Source organism: Bos taurus, chromosome 28 (assembly GCF_002263795.3).
Source record: "Bos taurus isolate L1 Dominette 01449 registration number 42190680 breed Hereford chromosome 28, ARS-UCD2.0, whole genome shotgun sequence".
Taxonomy (NCBI): domain Eukaryota; kingdom Metazoa; phylum Chordata; class Mammalia; order Artiodactyla; family Bovidae; genus Bos; species Bos taurus.
The window spans coordinates 22,743,741-22,771,092 of NC_037355.1; the positions used below are offsets into that span (position 1 = coordinate 22,743,741).

The 27,352-nt window shown below is 37.6% G+C and overlaps 1 protein-coding gene and 1 long non-coding RNA gene across 6 annotated transcripts in view; one reads left to right on the forward strand and one right to left on the reverse strand.

The window, feature by feature from the left end:
* LOC132344135 (uncharacterized) overlaps window positions 1–4,924 on the forward strand; it is a 53,708-nt gene extending 48,784 nt beyond the window's left edge. Inside the window, exon 3 of the long non-coding RNA XR_009493255.1 lies at window positions 4,654–4,924. This is a non-coding gene — a long non-coding RNA (uncharacterized lncRNA). The remainder of the gene's footprint in view (window positions 1–4,653) is intronic.
* The window catches only part of CTNNA3 (catenin alpha 3), a 1,905,103-nt gene that overhangs the window by 469,051 nt on the left and 1,408,700 nt on the right, over window positions 1–27,352 (reverse strand).

Below are 27,352 nucleotides of genomic sequence, written 5' to 3' on the forward strand. Positions count from 1 at the left end.
GGAAAGAGGCAAACTACCTGAAAAAGAATTCAGAATAATGATAGTAAAGATGATCAAAAACTTTGAAAGCAAAATGGAAAAAATGCAAGAATCAATTAACAAAGACATAGAAGAATTAAAGAATAAACATACAGACACAAACAACACAATTACTGAAATTAAAAATACTCTAGAAGAAATCAATAGCAGAATACTTGAAGCAGAAGAACGAATCAGTGAGGTGGAAGATAAAATGGTGGAAATAACTTCTGAAGAACAGAATAAAGTAAAAAGAATGACAAGAACTGAGGATAATCTCAGAGAAAATTTTTGAAGAGATTATAGTTGAAAATTTCCCACCACATGGAAAAGGAAATAGTGAATCAAGTTCAAGAAGTACAGAGTCCCATACAGGATTAACCCAAGGAGAAACATGCCAAGACACATACTGATCATGCTAACAAAGACTAAAAACAAAGAAAGAATATTAAAAGGAAGGATACTACATAATGATCAAGAGATCAATCCAAGAGGAAGATAGAACTGTAAATATCTTTTCACCCAACATAGGTGTACCTCAGTTCATAAGACAAACACTAACAGACATAAACAGAGAAATCGACAGTAACACAATAATAGAAGGAGACTTTAACATCCCACTCACACCAATGGACAGATCATTCAAACATAAAATTAATGAGGAAACACAAGTCTTAAATGATATATTAGATGTGATGGATCTCATTGATATCTTCAGGACATTCCATCCAAATGTAGAGTGCACATGAAACATTCTCCAAGATAGACAACATCTTGGGTCACAAGTCAAGCCTCAGTAAATTTAAAAAAATTGAAATCATACCAAGCATCTTCTCCAACCTCAATGCCAAGAGACTAGATATCAATTACAAGGGGAAAAAAAAAGCATAAGAAACACAAACACATGGAGATTAAACAATACATTTCTAAATAACTAACAGGTTACTGAAGAAATCAAAAAACTTGTAGAAACAAATGACAATGAAAACACAACAACTCAAAACCTATGGGATGCAACAAAAGCAGTTCTAAGAGGGAATTTTATAGAAATACAATCCTACCAAAAGAGACAAGAAAAACATCGAGTAGACAACCTAATTTTACACCTAAAACAACTGGAAAAGAAGAAGAAGAACAACAACAACAAAAACAAAATTAGTAGAAGGAAATAAATCATAAAGATCTGAGAAGAAACAAATGAAAAAGAAATGAAATAAACAATAATAAGATTAATAAAACTAAAAACTGTTTCTTAGAGGAGATAAACAAAATTGACAAGCCTTTAGCCAGACTTATCAAGAAAAAAAGAGAGAAGAATCAAATCAAAAAAATTAGAAATGAAAAAGGAGAGGTTACAACAGGCAATGCAAAAATACAAGGGATTATAAGAGACTATTATGAACAACTATATGGCAATAAAATGGATAACCTGGAAGAAATGGACAGATTCTTAGAAAATTTCAATCTTCCAATACTGAACCAGGAAGAAATAGAAATTATGAACAACTCAATTACAAGCACTGAATTGAAGCTGTCACCAAAAATCTCCCAAAAAAACAAAATCCCAGGACCAGATAGCTTCACAGGAGAATTCTATCAAACATTGAGAGAAGAGCTAATGCCTATCCTTCTAAAACTCTTTCAGAAAACTGCAGAGGAAGCAAAACTTCCAAACTCATTATACAAGACCACCATCACCCTGATACCAAAATCAGAAAAGACAACACACAAAAAAGAAAACTAGAGGCCAATATCACTGATGAACATAAATGCAAAAATCCTCAACAAAATATTGGCAAACAGAATTCAGCAACACATCAAAAAGCTCACACACCATGATTAAGTTGGGTTTATTCCAGGAATGCAAGGATTCTTAAATATACACAAATCAATCAATGTGATATACCATATTAACAAATTGAAAGATAAAAACCATATGATTATCTCAATAGATGCAGAAAAAACCTTTGACAAAATTCAGCACCCATTTATGATTGCTGCTGCTGCTAAGTCAAAACCCTTCAAAAAATGGGCATAGAAGGAACCTACCTCAACATAGTAAAGGCAATATATGATAAGCCTACAGCAAAAACATTAATCTCAATGGTGAAAAACAGAAAGCATTCCCCCTAAGATCAGGAACAAGACAAAGGTATCCACTTTCACCACTATTATTCAATCTAGTTCTGGAAGTCCCAGCTAGAGCAATCAGAGAAGAAAAAGAAATACAAATAATCTAGATCAGAAAAGATGAGGTAAAGCTCCCACTGTTTGCGGATGACATGATACTGTACGTAGAAAACCCTAAAGGTAGTATCAGAAAATTACTAGAGCTAATCAGTGAATTTAGCTAAGTTGCAGGATACAAAATCAACACACAGAAATCATTTGCATTTCTATATACTAACAATGAAAAATCAGAAAGAGAAATTAAGGAATCAATCCTATTCACTATTACAATAAAAAGAATTAAATATCCAGGAATAAACTTACCTAAGGAGACAAAAGAACTGTACACAGAAAATTATAAGACACTAATGAAAGAAATCAAAGATGGCATAAACAGATGGAGATATATTCCATTTTCCTGGGTAGGAAGAATCAATGTTGTCAAAATGATTATACTACCAAATACAGTCTATAGACTCAATGTGATCCCTATCAAATTACCAATTGCATTTTTCACAGAACTAGAACAACAAATTTCACAATTCATATGAAAACACAAAAGACCTTAAATAGTGAAAGCAGTCTTGAGAAAGAAGAATGGAGCTGGAGGAATCAAGCTTCCTGACTTCAGATTATTCTACAAAGCTACAGTCATCAAGCCAGTATGGTACTGGTACAAAAACAGAAATATAGATCAATGGCACAAGATAGAAAGCCCAAAAATAAACCCATACACCTATGGGTACCTTATTTTTGACAAAGGAGGTAAGAATATACAATGGGGCAAAGACAGCTTCTTCAATAAATAGTGCTGGGAAAACTGGACAGCTACATGTAAAAGAATGAAATTATAATACTTCCTATCACCACACACAAAGATAAACTTAAAATGAATTAAAGACCTAAATGTAAGGCCAGAAACTATAAAACTCTTAAAGGACAACACAGGCAGAAGACTCCATCTATGAACCACCTCCTAGAGTAATGGAGATAAAAACAAAAGTAAGCAACTGGGACCTGACTAAACTTAAAAGCTTTTGCCCAGCAAAGGAAACTATAAGTAAGATGAAAAAATAACTCTCAGAATCGGAGAAAATAATAGCAAGTGAAACAACTGACAAAGGATCAATTTCCAAAATATAAAAGCAGCTCATACTACTCGATACTAGAAAAACAAACAACCCAATCAAAAAGTGGGGGAAAGACCTAAACAGGCACTTTTCCAAAGAAGACATACAGATGGCTCGCTCGGCATCACTCATGATTAGAGAAATGCAAACAAAATCTGCAATGAGATATCACCTCACACCGGTCAGAATGGCCATCCTCAAAAAGTCTACAAACAATAAATGCTGGAGAGAAAAGGGAATGCTCTTGAATTGTTGGTGGGAATGTCAATTGATAACAGCCACTATGGAAGATGGTATGGAGATTTCTTTAAAAACTAGGAATAAAACCCTCCATATGACCCAGCGAATGAACCTAGAACCTATTATACAGAGTGAAGTGAGTCAGAGAGAAAAGATAAATACTGTATTCTAATGCATATATATGAAATCTAGAAAAATGGTACTGAAGAATTTATTTACAGGGCAAAGAGAACAGACTTATGGACATGGGGAGAGGGTGAGATGTATGGAAAGTGTAAAATGGAAACTTGCACTGCCATATATAAAATAGATAGTCAACAGGAATTTGCTGTATGGCTCAGGAAACTCAAACATGGGCTCTGTATCAACCTAGAGGGGTAGGATGGGGAGAGAGATGGGAGGGAGTTTCAAAAAGGAGGGAATATATGTATACCTATGGCTGATTCATGTTGAGGTTTGACAGAAAACAGCAAAATTCTGTAAAGCAATTATCTTTCAATAAAGAAATAAATTAATTAAAAAAACAGAATTGATTAACCTCTCATTTCATAAGGATGCATAAGAAAAGCTGGTGATATCCAAATTAGGTCTCATAGTATTCTGAGAATATCAGGGATTAATGATCTTCTGTAACTATGTTATAGAACTGATAAAAAAATTTTTTTGATTGCTTAAATATTTAACTTTAGGATAGTTTTCTCAATTTTCGAGATTTGGAATATCTCAATTTCTGAACCTAATCACTCCAAGACAATATCAAGTACAAGATATTGTATACTTTTCTGTTTTATTTTACATTATAATGTTCTATGCATTAAACCAGGGCACATTTACGCTTCTAGAGAGGAAAAATGTCTTTTTGTTTTCTTCATTAAGTATTTGTTAGGTTTAGTGCTTGAGCATCAGTGTGGCTCAGCACAGGTTTACTAAACTGATTTCCTACTTGTGACTTAATTACATGTCATACTGTTATCATTTTACTGTACCTAAGCAGTATCATCTTATAGTATATACAGCATTTTTGAGTATTTTTAAAACACTGTACTTATATGTAAAGGATGTTCTTTTCTTTTCTTTTCTTTTTTTTTTGTTTTAGGAATTTGATCAACTCCTTATCCTCTTATCACACAACTTTAACTTCTTCAGGAGCTGTACACTGAAAATGGGGTTTCCTGTTCCTGCCTGTGTACAGGGAAACTTCAAGTAGAAGGTTATTTTATATCCAATCATTTGTGTGTCTTCATTATAAGAGAAATAGCATTTTGAAGGGCAGTCTTCCCCATTTTCCTGTGGGAAATGGATGTTGCCCATAATTGAAGAATAATCCAAATGAATGTTCAGATATGATAGCCAAATAACGAAGTTATCATTAAGCTTGATTTAAAATATGAGATTAATCAAAAATCAGATTAAACTAAATTTTTTGACTGCCATTTACCTTATAAGAAAGAGAGAGAAAAGTCTTGGAGGCTCGTTTCTAAAGGACATTTTAAATTAACCATTGTCCTGGTTTACTATCATTACCATTGTCATTCTTTGCTATCATTTACCTTAATAGTCTTCTTTCACCTTTCCTTTTATTCCATTAATAAAATTTTAAATGGCATCCTATCATTGCATCAAGTGCACATTTTGATTAAAAGTTTATTATACCTTGATCAGAAGAAATTTGGCAACCCACTCCAGTACTCTTGCCTGGAAAATCCCATGGACGGAGGAGCCTGGTAGGCTGCAGTTCATGGGATCCTTAGGAGTCGGACACGACTGAGCAACTTCACATTCATGCATTGGACAAGGAAATGGCAACCCACTCCAGTATTCTTGCCTGGAGAATCCCAGGGACAGCGGAGCCTGGTGGGCTGCCATCTATGGGGTTGCACAGAGTCGGACACAACTGAAGCAACTTAGCAGCAGCAGCAACAGCATGCTGTTTTTGCAAAGAGTTATAAGCCACCGATTTGCTCAAATCAGTTCTGCCATGAAGAATCTCAAAGATACACAAAATTATCTAAAACTAATTTGATAATTTGTAAGTTTTAGAGTCTCTCCAAATATCTTTGTTCTGAGATTTGTGTGAATTTTTTTTTTTACAAAAACTGAATAGGCTTTACATACAGAAATGCTCTAAAACTTGCCTTTCACTTTTAAAAATATTAAACTGTCATTAAAATGACTCTGCATATTCATTAGGTGTTCTTGATTCCTTTCTAATTCTCTTAAAAGAGTTACTATTTCTGAAAAGAAGAAAAACTTCTTTAAATAAATGCCTTCACTATAATCTCAGAGGCATCAGATGATTTAGATTTTATTGTTTTCTTTCGGTATAAAAATACACTGTTTTGTATTGTACCACTGTACTCCCTAAGCATGAATGACTGAAAGACTCAGGCATGTCCAACTCTTTGCAACCCCATAGACCGTAACCCACCAGACTCCTCTGCACAAGGAATTCTAGAGGCAAGAATACTGGAGTGGGTAGCCATTCTCATCTCCAGGGGATCTTCCCAACCCAGGGAATCAACCCAGGTCTTCCATGCTGAATGTGGATTCTTTATCATCTGAGCCACCAGAGAAGCCCATATTCCTCAAGAATATGAAACATCAGTACATTTAGAAAGTAGAATTAGGCTGAACTACTAAATGTTAAACAGAAACATCCTTTGCTATACCTTAGGCTGCTTATAATTTTAATTTTTCAAACATTTTCTTTTCAAAATGATTTTAATTTGAAGAAAAGATACAAAGTGATGAACCTATGTCATAAATATTTTAATGGAAGTGAAAGCATTTATGGAGAATAAATTTTATCAAGATTAGGACTTATGTAGGATTTTGAGAATTTAAAATAATCTAGATCATAAACCTATTAGTGCATATCAAATGCAGAATGCAAACAAATGGCTTAGATTAAAAACAAAAACAAAGGTAGAATATAGGAACACTGGACACCTTCTAATTCACTTTTTCATACAGCAGCTGAAGAGACAGCATCCATATAGTTTAAGGGCAATTGTATCATGGCAAAAAAAAAAAATCAAGAACTTTTGATTTTCAAATTCCCTATTTTATACTTTTTCACCCTTACCATGGCACATAAAGTGATATTTAGAGGAACATTTGTGAACCTGCCCCCAGTGTTTCTAAGAATATAAAAGTATATAGCGTGAAGTTCAGCCATGGAGAAAACTCCTTTTTCTAATTGTTATGCTCTGTCAAATTTGTTAAAGTTCCCCAGTGAGCTGTGCATTGTACTATATATTCATCCACTGAGTATATATTTATTGTCTCCTGTATGCTAGGTTCTTTGTTATGTTTCCAAAATTAGATGTTAAGCCAAAAAGCAGTTCCATGTCCACTGTTTGTGGACATGGAAATAGACTGAGCATATCCAAGAACATAAAACACTCAGAAGTTGTGGTAAGCATTCTGTAAAATGGCTCAGTGACCTTGCTCCTGATATTCATACTCTGCCTTTAAAGTAATTTAGGAATCCATTGGACTTAGTAATGCCCTTCTAACAAATTGAATATAGCAAAAATGCTGGTAGACAGCTTCAGAAGTTAGGTTATACAAAAACAATGGCTTCTATCCTAGAGTCTCCCTTTCTCCATTCTCTGCCTTGTTTGAATTGCCTACTCTGAGGAGAGACAGGCGCTGTGTTGGGAGAATACTCAGGCAGCACATGGGGAGGCCCATGTGGCAAGAGACTGAAGCCTCATGCCAAAAGCCATGTGAGTGAGTCCAGCCCTAGTGGGGACTTGGATGAGGACAGCCCAGGCCAACAGTAAGACCACAACCTCACGGGAGACCTTGAGAGAGAACGACCCAGCTAGGTTGCTCCCATATTCTTGATCTCAGAAACCAGAAGACAGTAAATGTTGTCATCTCAATTGGCTAAACTTTAAGGTAATTTTTTTCTTTTAAATTTAGCAATAGATATCTAATATAGAGAGGATAAGCTTTGCTATAGTTCTGAATTTTTAAGGGCTCAGAATCATGAAATGGTCATTTGTAGAAGGATCACAAAATTGGAGGAAACATGCCATAAAAGACTGAGTTGGTACTGTTAAGAAATGTTTGTCCATTCACTCTTGATATGTGTTGTGAGAGTCAGTAATTCTAAATCAAATGAAAGTTTAGCCACTGAAGTTTCAGGGCTTAGAAAGATGTCTGATGAAGAAAAGCATGATCCAATACTTTTGGCCACAAAATATCCAATTATGAAAGCTTACTGAGGACATTTCAAAAAAAAAATCAGTTAACAACAAAACCAAATATAACTGTTTGCCCATTACCTTATTCTGTATGATAAATGTAGATGTGTGAGTGAGTATTTCTTCTTCTTGGTATCTTCAGGTACATTTCTTTTGTAAATAAATGAATTATGACTGCAACAACTATACAAGGTTGAATACTTTAAAGGGTCTGCAAAATTCTATATAACACACTCAGATAAAACCTTTTCAAGATAAAACAGCAAAGCAGGAGAAAGAACGTGCAATCCAGCATCCGAGACTAGGAGATTTGCAGGCACGCCTACACAGAATCTTTTCTTAGTCACACAGGATGCACCTCGTCTCTGGGTTATGAACCATCAAGATATATGCAAGAAATTGTGGTTTTAGGAGAGTTAACGGAAAAGATTCTAGCAGAGTCTTTGATGCCCCACTAACCATATAGTCAAACCAAGATAGGAAATCAGTGAAATCGTGTAAGCCATGAATCTATACATCCCTAAACAAGGTAAATAAGCTGGCCCTGGGTGCCACCAGGGGGATTTCATACTTTACACAATGCATTATATTATAAATTACTAGCTAGTCCTTCATCTTTGTAATACCCAAAGCCAATACCAGACTTCCAGATGTCCCTGGGGTAAGCATGGATCTGTCCCAGTCTTTCTGTATGGTAAGTCTATTTTATATAAAGGCCATTAAACACACAGGCCAAAAAAAAAACAATCTTTTTGTATATAATATAACATATACACTACCAATATATAGTTATATTAATGCTACATATAATAAATTATATAATAAGATAATATCTCTGTATAAAATATACTGCTATAAATGGTATAAAATATTCATATATGTATATGTGTGTATGCTGCTAAGCTAAGTCGCTTCAGTCGTGTCTGACTCTGTGCAACCCCATAGACGGCAGCCCACCAGGCTCTCCCGTCCCTGGGATTCTCCAGGCAAGAACACTGGAGTGGGTTGCCATTTCCTTCTCCAATGCATGAAAGTAAAAAGTGAAAGGGAAGTCACTCAGTAGTGTTCGACTCTTAGCGACCCCATGGTCTGCAACCTACCAGGCTCCTCCATCCATGGGATTTGTCGGGCAAGAATACTGGAGTGGGGTGCCATTGCCTTCCCCATATGTGTGTATATGTCACTTTTATACATACACTTCATAATAGGCATAATAGGTAATATTACCATATGACATGAAATCTAGTTTCCTAACAATGACAAAACATGACAAAGACAATAAATAAATACAAATAAACATAAACTGATAGCAATACAATCAGACAAAGTTTTAAAGTTCTGAGATGACATACTTAAGTTCACAATATTTTAAGCTAGCTGGCTGGAACTAGTTTACCAGCATCTCTGGAGAGGATAGTGAGTTGTTTTCTTTATCATGTGGCCAATTAAATGATTCTCTTTGTCTAAATGTACTCCAGGCTCCTTTTAGAATTATTTTTTCTTGCAATACTTTGACTTTTTGTTCTAATTTGAATCAATTGCTTTCTAGACCTGCTAGAGGTCTGCCATCTTGTCATTTTATTCATTATATTTCTTATGTAGATTCACTATTTGAATTCTTCACATTCCACTCTTTCTGCTTTTCCTCCCTTGTTTTGTTTGAATATATTTTCAAGTCATTTCTCAAAAAGGGTTTGTGTACCTTAAATATTCTGGGTTCCTATGTATACAAAAAGGTTTTTATTTTGCCACACATTTTGGATGAAAATGGTACTCCAAGTTCAAATTAATGTTATCACTGAAAGTGAGGCTTTTACTTCTTTGTTTTCCAGAATTCAGTGACTCAACATGTGAGGTGGAACCTCCCTCCCTGATGGTCACTGCCTGCACTGCCTGTGCATACTCTGGATTGAGGTGTTTGCTGCTCTTTTCCATCTATTTCAATGTTTCCAGCTTCTTTCTATCTACTTGATTTTGTTTTTCTCTAATGAAGCAACACTCATGTACTTGCCATTATGGGCTTAATCCTTTTTGTTTCCTTTTACTGTTTTCTAACAGTGATGCTAAAACTAGGGTGATGTAGAAAAATCTTGTGAATCTGCCTTCTTGCTAACATTTTTAACAGATGAAAAAGGAAAACACACACACTGTTAGTCTCTTGTCTCAAAATTATTTGACTGTAACTGTTAAGATGAATACATTAATAAACACAAATAATGAAGAAACAATAACTATTTACATACAGAAGTAGTTGATAGAAGGAAAATAAATAAATAAGGTAGGGGAGATGGTAAAAGAAGTACAATTTTTGTACTTCTTCCCTTACTTACTGCTTCCTCCCTCAAAAATGTTTTTTAATCAATATCAGTAATCTAATTCCTCTTTCTAGTTACATCAAAATGTTGAGGCAAGTCCTAAAAGAATGTGCCTTTAACCTCTGTTAAATCACTATAACCTACAATCAAAATAGACTTTAGAATATCTAGAAGCTTAAAGAAATACTGGCAGCAATGTTTATAATAAATGATACCTTTAAAAATCCTTGTATCAGCAGAGAAATTTTATAATATAAATTGTTCACTTAACTTTAACTGCTACAGATTTTGGCAGACAGTAAAATTAAATGGTGGATGATTACCAGAATATATTATACTTTCTAAGATACTCCTTGGTTACTAATACATTCCAGGAGAAGAAACTAATCCCCAGATCCTTAGGTTATTGTACAGGATTGTTAAGTACTAATACTTTCTTTTGTAATTGATAAAAAATGAAGTTGTAAATTACCTTGAGCTGAAAATTTAATATGTGAAATGAAAATATGTGTCATCAGAAATATGCATGGGCACATGGTGGAAATGATTTTCCATTTGCCCTAAATCTCTCTGGGGCTTCCCCAGTGGCTCAGCAGGTAAAGAATCCATTTGCAATGCAGGAGACACAGAAGTGTGCTTGATTCCCTGGGTTGGGAAGATCCTTTGAAGAAGGAAATGGCAATCACTCTAGTATTCTTGCCTGAAAAATACCATGGACAGAGGAGCCTGGCAGGCTACAGTTCAATGAGTCACAAAGAGTCATACACGACTAAGCGATTAAGCACACACAAAATCTCTTTGACTTTTCTTGAACTATATCCTTACTGAGCTGGTTAAACTGGATACATGATCAGTGTTTCCAGATACTTTTTTATTTCACTCAATTCTATTCCTAGCACTGTTACCCTAATTGTAGATATCATTTAAAATATACAGTCATAAGTATTCCCCAAGTTTACAGTCTTCACCAAGAGATGACATAACCTTTAACTCACCCAGTCATGACAAACGACTTAACATATGGACTTTATGTGAAAATTTTCTCATCTATTAATAAAGCTTGTAGATAACACTGTCATTTGAAAATGTTGGCCTGCTGAAATTATAAACACAATCTTGCCTTCTCTTGGCAATAGCTATAGGAACTGTGCAGGCTTTGCTGGTAGCTCAAATGGTAAAGAATCTGCCCGCAATGTAGGAGACCCAGGTTTGATCCTGGGTCAGGAAGATCCCTTGGAGAAGGGAATGCCTACCCACAATCAGACATGACTGAGCACCTAACATGGGGTTGGTACATCTTAGAAATGAATATTCATATATTTACGACATTCATTCTTGTCTCAGAGACTTGGCAATATCATGTCCATTGGGACCACCCCCACCTAACCAGAATTACATTTGAGGAATCTCAGAAAATGAACATGCAGGACAGCTGGGAAGGAGAGCCTGGGAATGAAACAGCAAAAACTCTTGTCAGATAAGCTCTGCTGTGTGCACGTGTGCTATCACTCAGTCGTGTCCAACCCTTTGCGACCCTATGGACTGTAGCCCAAAAGGATCCTCTGTCCATGGGATTTTCCAGGCAAGAGTACTGGAGTGGGTTACTACTTCCTCTTCCAGGGGATATTCCAGATCCGGGGATCAAAACTGTGTCTTCTCTGGCTCCTGCAATTGTAGGTGGATTCTTTACCACTGAGTCACCGAGGAAGCCCCTAAGCCCTGCTGTCTATAGCAACTACTCAACACCTAAACAAATGAAGATTAATTCATACATTCAACTTCACATGGCTTATGTTCTCTCCAAAGCCAGAGGAAGAAAATCTGAGAGATCCAACACCTCAGTTTATTTTGTAGATTCAGTGACCTTGGGCATCAATTTTAGTTTTACAGATGAGTCTATAAAAGTTTTAGCAGCTCACATCAATAACTATATAACCAGACTTACCAGGTTGCATATAAAGATCTCTAAAAAAGTAAAATTAACCTGTCTTTACAACCGAGGGCTATTAATAGATGAAATAGATACTTGTAACATTGAAGGGAGGTATTTCATTAGTGTCATAGTTGAACTTTCAAGATGGAGTAGAAGAAAGGAGATCCCTACCATAAATTGGCTACTTGTACAAACATAAACATTACAGTTTATAAAACATTTTACAATAATTCTATTATAAAGAGACTTAATTGTGGGATTACCTAGGTGATAAAATCCTAGGCCAGAGCTCCCTAAGAACTGTGCTGTGGAATAAAGGTATGTCTTAGGGGGTTAGTGGAGTTCTAATATATTGATGCCCATGGTCCTCAGAAAGACTGGGAAAGACCTAAGACTGCTTAGGACACCAGAGCCTCTGACTCCCTCAGGACTTGAAAAGCCAGTTCTCTTTTCCAAGCAGCTGTGCAAATGCTATGATTTTATTTATTTAATTTTTAATGAATTTATTTATTTTAATTGGAGGCTAATTACTTTACAATATTGTAGTGGTTTTTGCCATACATTGACATGAATCAGCCATGGGTCTATATGTGTTCCCCATCCTGAGTCTCCCTCCCACCTCTCTCCCCATCCCATCCTTCAGGGTCATCCCAGTGCATCAGCCCTGAGCACCCTGTCTCATGCATTGAACCTGGACTGGCAATCTGTTTCACATATAATAATATACATGTTTCAATACTATTCTCTCAAATCATCCCACCCTCGCCTTCTCCCACAGAGTCCAAAAGACTGTCTTTACATCTGTGTCTCTTTTTTTGTCTCTCATATAGGGTTATTGTCATCATCTTTCTAAATTCCATATATATGCATTAGTATACATATTTGGTGTTTTTCTTTCTATTTTACTTTACTCTGTATAATAGGCTCCAGTTTCAACCAACTCATTAGGACTGATTCAAATGCATTCTTTTTAATGGCTGAGTAATATTCCATTGTGTATATGTACCACAGCTTTCTTATCCATTCGTCTGCCCATGGACATCTAGGTTGCTTCCAGGTCCTGGCTATTGTAAACAGTGCTGTGATGAACATTGGGATACACGTGTCTCTTTCAATTCTGGTTTCCTTGGTGTGTATGCCCAGCAGTAGGATTGCTGGGTTGTATGGCAGTTTTATTTCTAGTTTTCTAAGGAATCTCCACACTGTTCTCCATAGTGGCTGTACTAATTTGCATTCCCAAAAACAGTGTAAGAGAGTTCCCTTTTTTCCGCAGCCTCTCCAGCATTTATTGCTTGTAGACTTTTTGAAGCAGCCATTCTGACTGGTGAGAGATGGTACATCATTGTGGTTTTGATTTGCATTTCTCTGATACTGAGTGATGTTGTGTATCGTTTCATGTGTTTGTTAGTCATCTGTATGTCTTCTTTGGAGAAATGTCTGTTTAGTTCTTTGGCCCATCTTTTGATTGAGCCATTTATTCTTCTGGAATTGAGCTGCAGGAGCTGCTTGTATATTTTTGAGATTAATTCTTTGTCGGTTGCTTTTTGTGCTATTATGTTCTCCCATTCTGAAGGCTGTCTTTTCACCTGGCTTATAGATTCCTTCATTGTGCAAAAACTTTTAGGTTCAATTAGGTCTAATTTGTTTATTTTTGCTTTTATTTCCATTACTCTTGGAGGTGAGTCATAGAGGATCCTGCTGTGATTTATGTCAGAGTGTTTTGCCTATATTTTACTCTAAGAGTTTTATAGTTTCTGGTCTTATATTTTTTTTTCTTTTTTTTAAATTTTATTTTATTTTTAAACATTACATAATTGTATTAGTTTTGCCAAATATCGAAATGAATCCGCCACAGGTATACCCGCATTCCCAATCCTGAACCCTCCACCCTCCTCCCTTCCCTCCCCTCCCTCTGGGTCGTCCCAGTGCACCAGCCCCAAGCATCCAGTACCGTGCATCGAACCTGGACTGGCGACTCGTTTCAAACATGAAATTATACATGTTTCAATGCTATTTTCCCAAATCTCCCCACCCTCTCCCTCTCCCACAGAGTCCATAAGACTGATCTATACATCGGTGTCTCTTTTGCTGTCTCGTACACAGGGTTATTGTTTACATCTTTCTAAATTCCATATATATGCGTTAGTATATTGTATTGGTGTTTTTCTTTCTGGCTTACTTCACTCTGTATAATAGGTTCCAGTTTCATCCATCTCATTAGAACTGATTCAAATGTATTCTTTTTAATGGCTGAGTAATACTCCATTGTGTATATGTACCACTGCTTTCTTATCCATTCATCTGCTGATGGGCATCTAGGTTGCTTCCATGTCCTGGCTATTATAAACAGTGCTGTGATGAACATTGGGGTACACGTGTCTCTTTCCCTTCTGGTTTCCTCAGTGTGTATGCCCAGCAGTGGGATTGCTGGATCATAAGGCAGTTCTATTTCCAGTTTTTTAAGGAATCTCCACACTGTTCTCCATAGTGGCTGTACTAGTTTGCATTCCCACCAACAGTGCAAGAGAGTTCCCTTCTCTCCACACCCTCTCCAGCATTTATTGCTTGTAGACTTATGGATCGCAGCCATTCTGACTGGCGTGAAATGGTACCTCATAGTGGTTTTGATTTGCATTTCTCTGATAATGAGTGATGTTGAGCATCTTTTCATGTGTTTGTTAGCCATCTGTATGTCTTCTTTGGAGAAATGTCTATTTAGTTCTTTGGCCCATTTTTTGATTGGGTCATTTATTTTTCTGGAGTTGAGCTGTAGGAGTTGCTTGTATATTTTTGAGATTAGTTGTTTGTCAGTTGCTTCATTTGCTATTATTTTCTCCCATTCTGAAGGCTGCCTTTTCACCTTGCTAATAGTTTCCTTTGATGTGCAGAAGCTTTTAAGGTTAATTAGGTCCCATTTGTTTATTTTTGCTTTTATTTCCAATATTCTGGGAGGTGGGTCATAGAGGATCCTGCTGTGATGTATGTCGGAGAGTGTTTTGCCTATGTTCTCCTCTAGGAGTTTTATAGTTTCTGGTCTTACATTGAGATCTTTAATCCATTTTGAGTTTATTTTTGTGTATGGTGTTAGAAAGTGGTCTAGTTTCATTCTTTTACAAGTGGTTGACCAGTTTTCCCAGCACCACTTGTTAAAGAGGTTGTCTTTAATCCATTGTATATTCTTGCCTCCTTTGTCAAAGATAAGGTGTCCATATGTGCGTGGATTTATCTCTGGGCTTTCTATTTTGTTCCATTGATCAATATTTCTGTCTTTGTGCCAGTACCACACTGTCTTGATAACTGTGGCTTTGTAATAGAGCCTGAAGTCAGGCAGGTTGATTCCTCCAGTTCCATTCTTCTTTCTCAAGATAGCTTTGGTCTTATATTTAGATCTTTAATCCATTTTTAGTTTATTTTTGTGTATGGTGTTAGAAAGTGATCTAGTTTCATTCTTTTACAAGTGGTTGACCAGCTTTCCCAGTATAACTTGTTAAAGAGATTGTCTGTTCTCCATTGTATATTCTTGCCTCCTTTGTCAAAGATAAGATGTCCATATGTGCGTGGATGTATCTCTGGGCTTTCTATTTTGTTCCATTGATCTACATTTCTGTCTTTGTGCCAGTACCATACTGTCTTGATGACTGTAGCTTTGTAGTATAGTCTGAAGTCATGCAGGTTGATTCCTCCAGTTCCATTCTTCTTTCTCAAGATTGCTTTGGCTATTTGAGTTTTTTTGTATTTCCATACAAATTGTGAAATTATTTGTTCTAGGTCTCTGAAAAATACCATTGGTAGCTTGACAGGGATTGCTTTGAATCTCTAGATTGCTTTGGGTAGTATATTCATTTTCACTATATTGATTCTTCCGATCCACTAACATGGCATATTTCTCCAACTATTGGGGTCATCTTTGATTTCATTTATCCGTGTCTCATAGTTTTATATATATAGGTCTTTTGTTTCTTTAAGTAGATTTGTTCCTAAGTATTTTATTCTTTTTGCTGCAATAGTGAATAGAATTGTTTCCTTAACTTCTCTTTCTGTTTTCTCATTGTTAGTGTATAGGAATGCAAGGGATTTCTGTGTGTTGATTTTATATCCTACAACTTTACTATATTCATTGATTAGCTCTTGTAATTTTCTAGTGGAGTCTCTAGGGTTTTTTTATGTAGAGGATCGTGTCATCTGCAAACAGTGAGAGTTTTACTTCTTCTTTTCCAATCTGGTTTCCTTTTATTTCTTTTTCTTCTCTGATTTATGTGGCTAAAACTTCTAAAACTATGTTGAGTAGTAGTGGTGAGAGTGGGCACTCTTGTCTTGTTCTTGATTTTAGAGGAAATGCTTTCAGTTTTACACCACTGAGGATAATGTTTGCTGTGGGTTTATCATATATAGCTTTTATTATGTTGAGGTATATTCCATCTATGCCTGCTTTCTGGAGAGCTTTTTATCATAAATGGATGTTGAATGTTGTCAAAGGCTTTTTCTTCATCTATTGGGATAATCATATGGTTTTTGTTTTTCAATTTATAAATGTGGTGTATCACATTGTTTGATTTGAGAATATTGAACAATCCTTGCATCCCTGGGATAAACCCCACTTGGTCATGATGTATGATCTTTTTAATATGCTGTTGGATTCTGTTTGCTAGAATTTTGTTAAGGCCTTTGCATCTATGTTCATCAGTGATATTGGCCTGTAGTTTTCTTTTTTTGTGGCATCTTTGTCTGGTTTTAGTATTAGGGTGATGTTGGACTCATAGAATGAGTTTGGAAGTTTACCTTCTTCTGCAATTTTCTGAAAGAGTTTGAGTAGGATAGGTATTAGCTCTTCTCTAAATTTTTGGTAGAATTCAGCTATGAATCCGTCTGTTCTTGGGCTTTTGTTTGCTGGAAGATTTCTGATTACAGTTTTGATTTCCATGCTTGTGATGGGTCTGTTAAGATTTACTATTTCTTCCTGGTTCAGTTTTGGAAGGTTATTCTTTTCTAAGAATTTGTCCATTTCTTCCAAGTTGTCCATTTTATTGGCATATAGTTGCTGATAGTAGTCTCTTTTGATCCTTTGTATTTCTGTGTTGTCTGTTGTGATTTCTCCATTTCATTTCTTATTTTGTTGATTTGATTCTTCTCCTTTTTTTCTTGATGAGTCTAGCTAATGATTTGTCTATTTTATTTATCTTCTCAAAGAACGATTTTGGCTATGGTCTCCTTTGCTTCTTTTGCATTTATTTCTGCCCTAATTTTTATGATTTCTTTCCTTCTACTAATCCTGGTGTTCTTCATTTCTTCTTTCTCTAGTTGCTTTAGGTTGTAGAGTTATGTTTGTTTGACTCTTCTCTTGTTTCTTGAGGTAAGTGTGTATTGCTATGAACCTTCCGCTTAGCACTGCTTTTACTGAATCCCATAGGTTTTGGGTTATTGTGTTTTCATTTTCCTTTGTTTCAATGCATATTTTGATTTTTTTTTTATTTCTTCTGTTATTTGTTGGTTATTCAGAAGCATGTTGTTTAGCTTCCATATGTCTGTATTTTTAATAGTTTGTTTCCTGTAGTTGACATCTAATCTTACTGCATTGTGATCGGAAAAGATGCCTGGAATGATTTCAATTTTTTTTTTTTTAAATTTACCAAGGCTAGATTTATGGTCCAGGATGTGATCTATCCTGGAAAAGGTTCTGTGTGCACTTGAGAAAAAGGTGAAATTCATTGTTTTGAGGTGAAATGTTCTACAGATATCAATTAGTTCTAACTAATTAATCCATTGTATCATTTAAAGTTTGTGTTTCCTTGCTAATTTTCTGTTTAGTTGATCTTTCCATAAGTGTGAGTGGGGTATTAAAGTCTCCCACTATTGTATTGTGTTACTGTTAATTTCCCCTTTCATACTTGTTAGCATTTGCCTTACATACTGTGGTACTCCTATGTTGGGTGCATATATATTTATAATTGTTATATCTTCTTCTTGTATTGATCCTTTGATCATTATGTAGTGTCCTTCATTGTGTCTTTACACAGTCTTTATTTCACAGTCTATTTTATCTGATATGAGTATTGGTATTCCTGCTTTCTTTTGGTCTCCATTTGTGTGAAATATCTTTTTCCAGCCCTTCACTTTCAGTCTGTATGTGTCCCTTGTTTTGAGGTGGGTCTCTTGTAGACAGCATATATAGGGGTCTTGTTTTTGTATCCATTCATCCAGTCTTTGTCTTTTGGTTGGGGCATTCAACCCATTTACATTTAAGGTAATTATTGATAAGTATGATCCCGTTGACATTTATTTTGTTGTTTTGGGTTCGAGTTTATACACCTTTTCTGTGTTTCCTGCCTAGAGAATATCCTTTAGCATTTGTTGGTGAGCTGGATTTTTGGTGCTGAATTCTCTCAGCTTTTGCTTGTCTGTAAAGCTTTTGATTTCTCCTTCATATTTCAATGAGATCCTTGCTGGGTACAGTAATCTGGGTTGTAGGTTTTTCTCTTTTGTCACTTTCGGTATGTCCTGCCTTTCCTTTCTGGCCTGAGGAGTTTCTACTGAAAGGTCAGTTATTATCCTTATGGGAATCCCCTTGTATGTTATTTGTTATTTTTCCCTTGCTGCTTTTAATATTTGTTCTTTGTGTTTGATCTTCGTTAATTTGATTAATATGTGTCCTGGGGTGTTTTGCCTTGGGTTTATCTTGCTTGGGACTGTTTATTTCCTTCCCCATTTTAGGGAAGTTTTCAACTATTATCTCCTCAAGTATTTTCTCATGGCCTTTCTTTTTGTCTTCTTCTGGGATTCCTATGATTAAAATGTTGGGGTGTTTGACATTGTCCCAGAGGTCTCTGAGGTTTTCCTCATTTCTTTTAGTTATTTTATAGTTTTCCTCTCTGCTTCATTTATTTCCACCATTCTATCTTCCACCTCACATATCCCATCTTCTGCTTCAGTTATTCTACCATTGGTTCCCTCCAGAGTGTTTTCGATCTCAGTTACTGCATTATTCATTATTGATCGACTCTTTTTTATTTCTTCTAGGTCCTTGTTAAACATTTCTTGCATCTTCTCAGTCTTAGTCTCCAGACTATTTATCTGTAACTCCATTTTGTTTTCAAGATTTTAGATCACTTTTACTATCATTATTTTGAATTCTTTTTCAAGTAGACTCCCTATCTCCTCCTCTTTTGTTTGGTTTGGTTGGCATTTATCATATTCCTTTACCTGCTGAATATTTCTCTGTATTTTCATCTTGTTTAGATTGCTGTGTTTGGGGTGGCCTTTCTGTATGCTGGAAATTTGTGGTTCCTCTTTACTGTGGAGGTTCCTCCCTGTGGTTGGGGTTGGACAAGTGGCTTGTCAAGTTCTGCTGGTTAGGGAAGCTTGATTCGGTGTTTTCATGGGTGAAGCTGGATTTATTTTCTCTGGAGTGCAATGAAGTATCCAGTAGTGGGCTTTGAGGTATCTATGGGTGTGGTGTGACTTTTGGCCGCCTTTATTTTAATGCTTAGGGTTATGTTCCTGCATTTTTGGAGAATTAGCTTAGTATGTCTTGCTCTGAAACTTGTTCGCTTTTGGGTGGAGCTTGGTTTCAGTGTAGGTATGGAGGCTTTTGGATGAGCTCTTGTTGATTAATGTTCCCTGGAGTCAGGAGTTTTCTGGTGTTCTCAAGTTTTGGATTTAAGCCTCCTGCCTCTGGTTTACAGTCTTATTCTTACAGTAGCCTCAAGACTTCTCCATCCATACTGCACTGATGATAAAACATCTAGGTTAATGAAGAAAAGATTCTCCACAGTGAGGGACACCCAGAGAAGTTCAGAGTTACATGGAGAAGAGATGAGGAAGGAGGGAGATAGAGGTAACCAGGAGGAGAAGAGGGGGAATAAAAAGGGGAGAGAGCAATCTATCCAGTAATCAATTCCCTATGTGCTCTCTACAGTCTGGAACACCCAGAGAGGTTCACAGAGTTACACAGAGAAAAGAAGAGGGAGGAAGGAGATAGAGGTGACCAGGAGGAGAAGAGGGGGAGTCAAAATGAGAGAGACAGATCTATCCAGTAATTAGTCCCCTAAGTGTTCTCCACAGCCCAGAATATCCAAAGAGATTCACAGAGTTGGGTAGAGAAGAGAAGGGGGAGGGAAAAGATAGAGGTGACCTGGGGGGTGAAAAAGGAGAGTCAAAAGGGGGAGAGGGCAATTAAGCCAGTAATACACTCCTAAGTAAAGCTGGGTACTGAATATTGGATTCTTAAAGGTACAAAATTGATAACAAATACCAAAAAGCAAAGATTAAAAATATAGAGTAGAGGTTAGACTCTCAAAAATACAATATTAAAAAAAAATCACAAAAATTATAAAAAATTTATATGAAATTTACTTTAAAATTAGGGTCTTTTTTTTGCAAGGTAATAATAGGTTATAAAAATGAAAATTAAAGGAGTAATAAATAATGCTAAAATTTTTTAAATTTTAAAAATGATAATAGTAATACATATCTAGGAATTTCTCTGGAGCTGTTGAGGGCAGTTCGGGGTCAGTTCAGTTTCAGATAGTTCCTTGTTCCAGCTTATACTTTTTCTCAAGGTCTATAGGTCCCTTCCAGTGTAGTCGGTGCTTACTACAGGGTTTTCATCTGTTGCACCTGTCATTTCCAAAGTGGTTCCCTCTTTTTTGTTTATTTTGGCTTCCTCTGTTTGCAAGTCTCTTCAGTGTCTAATTTCCTCCCTGACACAAGGGGGTGACGATGGTCACTTATATAGGCTCACTTGTTCAGTTGTGCTGTGAGGAGAGAGGAACACTGCAAACAAATATCACTGGCGCGTGTGAGGAGTGCTTGCAGTGTCTGGGCCACAGCAGGTTTGCCCCTGCTCACAGCGTGTGTGTTTTCCTGGTCGACACTGCTCAGGCTCCAGGTCACTCTGCAGGGGAACTGTCGAAAGTGGGTCCCGGGTTGTGTGCACTTCCCAGGTCTAAGTCACTCAGGTTCAGATTCTTGAGTCTCCACAAAGGCACAGACTGGGTTGGGCCTGAGTTTTGTGCCCTTTCCAGGTCCAAGCAGCTCAGACGACCAGGTGCTTGGGGAGCACACTCTCCCCAGGTGGGTGGTGTGTCTTATCACCTCCCCGTCCCAGCTGCTCAGTTTCCTGGGTGCACAGCAGGAGTGCTGAACAGGTGTGCCCTGTGTCTCCTCTAGGGAGCTGATCTCTGGCTGCGACCTTCCTGGTGGATGTCAACCGTCCAGGATCCCAGGAAGACTTGGTTAGCAACCATGAGCCTGCTCACAATTCGGTAGAGGATGCGGTCTCTGGGGCAGTGATTGCACCTTGCCTTCCGGCTCTGGCTGTCACCCGCCTGCCTCTCTGCCTCCAGCGGGGGATGGGCGGATCCGTAGCCGGCTAGCTCTCCTCTGGTATTCGCTCAGTCCTTCGTTCTGTGAGCAGGCCTAGCAGTGCCTTAGGTTAGAGCTTTCCATGGGAAAATTCTCTCTCTCTCTCTCTTTTTCTCTCTCTCTCTGGCTATCCCACAGTTTGGGTTGCTATCTCATGTTAGCTCCCTCAGATTGTCCTCAGGACATTCAGCACAGTCCTTACCCTAAGCAACACAGCCGGCACCTACTTGTCAGCCCCTGCTTGCTGGTGGTGGACAAAGTGTCTGGGCTAATTCTCATGGGATTTGCAGTTAGGCACATTATCTGTGGGGGTTGTTTTTTTTTTTTCCCCTCCCGATGATTATGTTGCCCTCTAAGATTCGAAAATTCCCCATAGACCCATCAGTGAGAGGGTTTCCTGGTGTTTGGAAACTTTTCCTCCTTCACAACTCCCTCCCCTGGACGGGTCTGCATCCCTAATTCTTTTGTTTCTCTTTTTATCTTTTATATTTTGTCCTATCTCCTTTTGAAAACAACAGTCTGCTTTTCTGGGTGCCTGGTATCCTCCACCAGCATTCAAAAATCGTTTTTGGAATTTGCTCAGTGTTCAAATGATCTTTCAATGAATTTGTGGGGGAGAAAGTGGTCTCCCCATCCTATTCCTCCACCATCTTCAATGCTATGATTTTAGAAGGCACTAGTCTGCTCTATGGAGAAGGCAATGGCACCCCACTCCAGTACTCTTGCCTGGAAAATCCCATGGACGGAGGAGCCTGGTAGGCTGCAGTCCATGGGGTCGCTAGGAGTCGGACACGACTGCGCAACTTCACTTTCAATTTTCATTTTCATGCATTGGAGAAGGAAATAGCAACCCACTCCAGTGTTCTTGCCTGGAGAATCCCAGGGACGGGGGAGCCTGGTGGGCTGCCGTCTATGGGGTCGCACAGAGTCGGACATGACTGAAGAGACTTAGCAGCAGCAGCTGTCTGCTCCACTACAAAGAATTTCTAGTACGGAGTAACTTAAAATGAATGAAGTCAAAGTTCCCATCCCTTTAGATTTCAAACACAATGATACAGTTTGGTACAGTATTATAGTATTTGAATAATAATATAATATTATTACAGGCCTGTTAATATTTTGTCATTGTTGTTAAAGAAAGAAAAAAAAAAGAAACCACTGAATGGTCCATTTTTCTACTTTTCACAAGGTTTCATAGACACCTGCATGTTTATTTTGCCACTATCTTGGTTATAGAATCACATTCACATCATAAACTCTAAGGCACATCGTCTCTGAAAGATATTTAGATTTAAAGTGGTGTCATAATATCTCATTTAATAAAACTACAGGGCATAAAGCATTCTTTTATGCTTATTTTTAAACTTTTCTAAGCCATCTGAAAGAAATGCGTTTGGAAACAAGCTGCTGAAAGGCAGTGCTCTTGTTTGGGTGATACGGGGGGAAACATTTCCATTGTCCCAATACAGATAATGACCAACCATGTTGGTAAAATTAATTTCCCTTCTCTGGGTCCTTTCACTCCCTTGTTGATGCTATTCACCTCCTCCCCCCACCACCCCCACTTCCCTTTGCTCACAGACTCCAAAGCCTTTTTTGTGCTGAGACATCTGCAAGTATGAGAATCTAACTATGAGGCAGAATCTGTCTCCATGAAAGCTCAGAGGCCAGTACTTGCCCCTCTCTTCCTTGCTGATCACCAAGGTGTTGGCATTTTATTTAAACTCTGCTCATATGATGTGTCTGCTCAGGAAGTTCCTTCAGGGACAGTGAAGCAAAAGCAGGCATTAGCTCTGGATTTATTCCAGGGGTGGAAGTATGTAGAATATGGTGGCAAATGAAAGTACCATTTGTGGGGTCCAGTGTCATCATGGCATGATGCCAATAATGGCGTTAGATGTTCACTGAGGTCTGGAATGGCAGCTCAAGCAAAGCTTCCTTGGGAATGGCCAACTGGTTCCTATATGCAGCATCCCTTGCAGTCTGTCTGTTTGCTTATTCTCTAGCCTTCCTGTGCCTGTCTGTTTGTTTATAGTTAGATTCTGTTGTTTGCAGTCTAGAACTGAAACTGAGACTTTATTCCTAAACCTCTTACATGTAAGTTATTTTACTTCCTATCTATTCCTGACACATAAAGGCCCATAAAATAAATCTGAGTTCATTTTTTTACAGAGTATGTGAAAATAGGATCAGAAAGAAAGGTGTGATCTAATTCTCTTTCTAGATAATGTCTTATTTGCCTGGAGAACATGCATCTGTAGCTGATAATAGGAGTTCTAGGGTTTAAGAAGATACAAGAACTCTACAACATCTTTGCATGATGAATATCCACACAGCAGGTCCAGATCCTTCACTTCCTCTCCCAATAACTCCTTCCCTTTAACCCATGCCAATTCATTTCCTCTATTTATAATATATCCTGCATTTAGTATCAGCTTAACAGTTTCCTATTTTATATTTTCCAGATTTGGGAATGTGTCAGCCCTTCTTAATGATTTTTGGAAATCTACCCTTAAGTCCTCTACATCATTTCCTTCCTTGACAATAAAATTTCTCCAATGTGTCAGAACGTATTATTTTTATTAATAAGGATGTTACTAACAGTGACACTTTAGATTATGCCACATACCTTTCTTAGTATCTAACTGTATCAAAAAGGTCAAACTAGCCTTTGCATTACCCAGTACACATAGGAGATTTCAGTTTTTTGGCACTTTTTTTTTTACAAGTTTATATTTCCAATAACTTAAAATGGCAAGATAAGGAAGTATCCTCAGCCTTTTCCACTAGACCTGGGTTCTATTCAAAGTCAAGTCTCTTTGGAAAGAAAACAGCTTTTTCAGTCAGAAGCTCTAGAGGCTGCTTTCTTCAATTCACAATCTTACTTCAAAATCCTGCAGCAACAGAAGCGCTTGTATTCAGAGACCTGTCTCAGACTGCTACTGTGGGAAGGACTTTGCCCACAAATGTTTCTGAATTTGAAGGCCCGGTGGCTACCCTTTACAGGGATTTGCTGGAACTATTAGTGAAATTAGGTTCAGTGGGATCTTTCAACCGATGTAGTTCAAGGATGGTTTTGGTAAGTAACTGAGTACACAAAAGTCATGATCCCTTGTTCAAAAGCTTGCTGCTGCTGCTGCTGCTAATTCACTTCAGTCGCGTCTGACTCTGTGTGATCCCATAGACAGAAGCCCACCAGGCTCCCCGGTCCCTGGGATTCTCCAGGCAAGAACACTGGAGTGGGTTGCCATTTGCTTCTCCAGTACATGAAAGTGAAAAGTGAAAGTGAAGTCACTCAGTCATGTTTGACTCTGTGCGACCCCATGAACTGCAGCCCACCAGGCTCCTCTGTCCATGGGATTCTCCAGGCAAGAATACTGGAGTGGGGTGCCATCGCCTTCTCACAAAAGCTTGGTAAAGAACCTTTTAAGAATCTGACCCCAGGTTCACTGAAAAGACCTAATATCTGACTCTGGACAGTAATCAATCACTTTCCTGATCTTTTCTCTGCCTCAGCCTTTGACAAAGTCCACTGCTTTTGAGTGTTGCTTTTTCCCACAAATTGAGATAACTTGTTCCCTTGCTTAACTGTAGTAGAATGTATCACAGTATATCAACCTGTAGTGAATTTTAAATTTCACATTGGGAGAAGAACTTGGATGTTTTTATATTTCCAATAGGGAAATATAAAAATAAATAGTGTGGTACCTGCCTTTAAGGATGTTACAATCTAGTGGGAGCAACTTGTATGTAAATGGCTGATTATGATACAAGGCAATGTGAAATAAGCATTGACTAGAGGACAGGCTCATCCATGGTAACACAGATAATGGAGCAATTAATTCTAACTGAAAGGGAATGAGAAGCTCCTGTGCAAAGGTGGTGGTATTTGAGAAAGTTACACAGAATAATTATAAGTTTTGAGGGGCGACAGAGGAGAAAAAAGTGTTTCACTGCTAGAACAGAATTAGCATAAGCATATAGGTTCATTTCAAGAGTTTTTTTTGTTCAATTTTGTTTTAATCTAGCACCTGCAAGAGACTATATAGTAGGCTCTGGAAGAGATGCATAGAGAAATGACACAAGTTTTCTTTTCTCCTATAGTTTAACTTTTGTTTGGAGAGAAAAGTCATTTCTATATGAATATATCTGAAGAGTTCATAACATATGGCTGACTGGAACAATGGAACTGAGTGGCAAGTCCTTTAAAATCTACAGCACATGAGATCAAGACCAGCACTTTTTTCAGAGGAAGTAAAAAAAAAAAAATTTCTAGGGGACATGGAGGTATGAGATGTTTCTTAAAAGAGAATAAAATTTAACATGATAAATAAGGGGTATGGATATTCAAAATGACAGGTATGGCACAAACAAGATCTAAATGCAGAAATAATCCTGGCATGCCCACGTGATTATGAAAGCACCAATCTAGAGTACAAGGTGATTTTGGGCCAACCTAAACGGAGAAGGCAATGGCACCCACTCCAGTACTCTTGCCTGGAAAATCCCATGGATGGAGGAGCCTGGTAGGCTGCAGTCCATGGGGTCGCTAAGAGTCGGGCACGACTGAGCGACTTCACTTTCACTTTTCACTTTAATGCATTGGAGAAGGAAATGGCAACCCACTCCAGTGTTCTTGCCTTGAGAATCCCAGGGATGGGGGAGCCTGGTGGGCTGCCGTCTATGGGGTCGCACAGAGTCGGACATGACTGAAGCAACTTAGCAGCAGCAGCAGCAGCAGGAAGAGAAAAAATAGAAATTCATGTTTAGGTAAACTCATTGCCTGAAAAATTCAGGCAGACAAATTAAGTGAGCAAAGCAATCTGAGCATATGATGAAAGATACTAAAGGATACTATGGCTCAGGTTCAACCAAAAGAAAAGAACCACTAGGCTCTAGCCATTATCTAGAGCCATTATCATTCCTATAGTAAACTGTGCTCTAATGTTGCTAGACCCTCCCATTTGTTACAATGTGTCATTAAATTGGAACTATATATATATAAGTTGTATAGAACTTTTGAGACCCCAGGGTCTGTAGCTCTCTAGGATCCTCTGTCTTTGGGATTTCCCAGGCAAGAATACTGTGGGTAGCCATTTCCATCTCCAGGGACTCTTCCTGATCCAGGGACTGTTCCCGCATCTCTTGCACTGGCAGGTGGTCTCTTGTGTTGCAGGTAGATTCTCTACCAACGGGGCTACCAGGGAGGACATATACATACATACATATATAAATATGTGTGTATGTGTGTGTGTGCGTGTGTGAATTAGAATATATATAATAGAATACATACATACATATATATATATATATATATATATATATATATATATAAAACTAGAAAACAAAATTTTGTTGGTCAAAACCTACTTAGACACATAAGAATTCCCTGGGTCACATCTAGTATGTGGCCCATTGCTTTTTAAACTCTGCTGAACTATAGAGGGTAAAGACTGCTGGAACTAAAGCTTTTGCATTATATTCGATGGCCATTTAAGGTTACAGAACATAGATGCAACATAAGGAAAGTAGCATGTTTTAACTACTACTGCTGCTAAGTCGCTTCAGTCATGTACGACTCTGTGCGACCCCATAGATGGCAGCCCACCAGGCTCTCCCATCCCTGGGATTCTCCAGGCAAGAACACTGGAGTGGGTTGCCATTTCACACAATGCAGGTTATTTGTATATGAAAACTATTAAAGGAAAAGGAATTGATAAGAATTACTGACTGCTATTAAAGGTTTTAAAATGTTTTTCTAGATAAATTCGTCTTAGAAGTCTACTTGTTGTTTAAACTGGTAACAAGTAAAATGTACAACAAAAATTTGGAAATATTTATCGGCTCTGACTTCTTTTCAACTGTCTCATTTGCCTTTAGGAAGGAAAACTGCAGCTATAAGACTCTTCTCCATTCTAACAGGGAAAGGATTCAAGTTGGGCCTGCAGGAATGCTTGATAAGTGACTCTATCT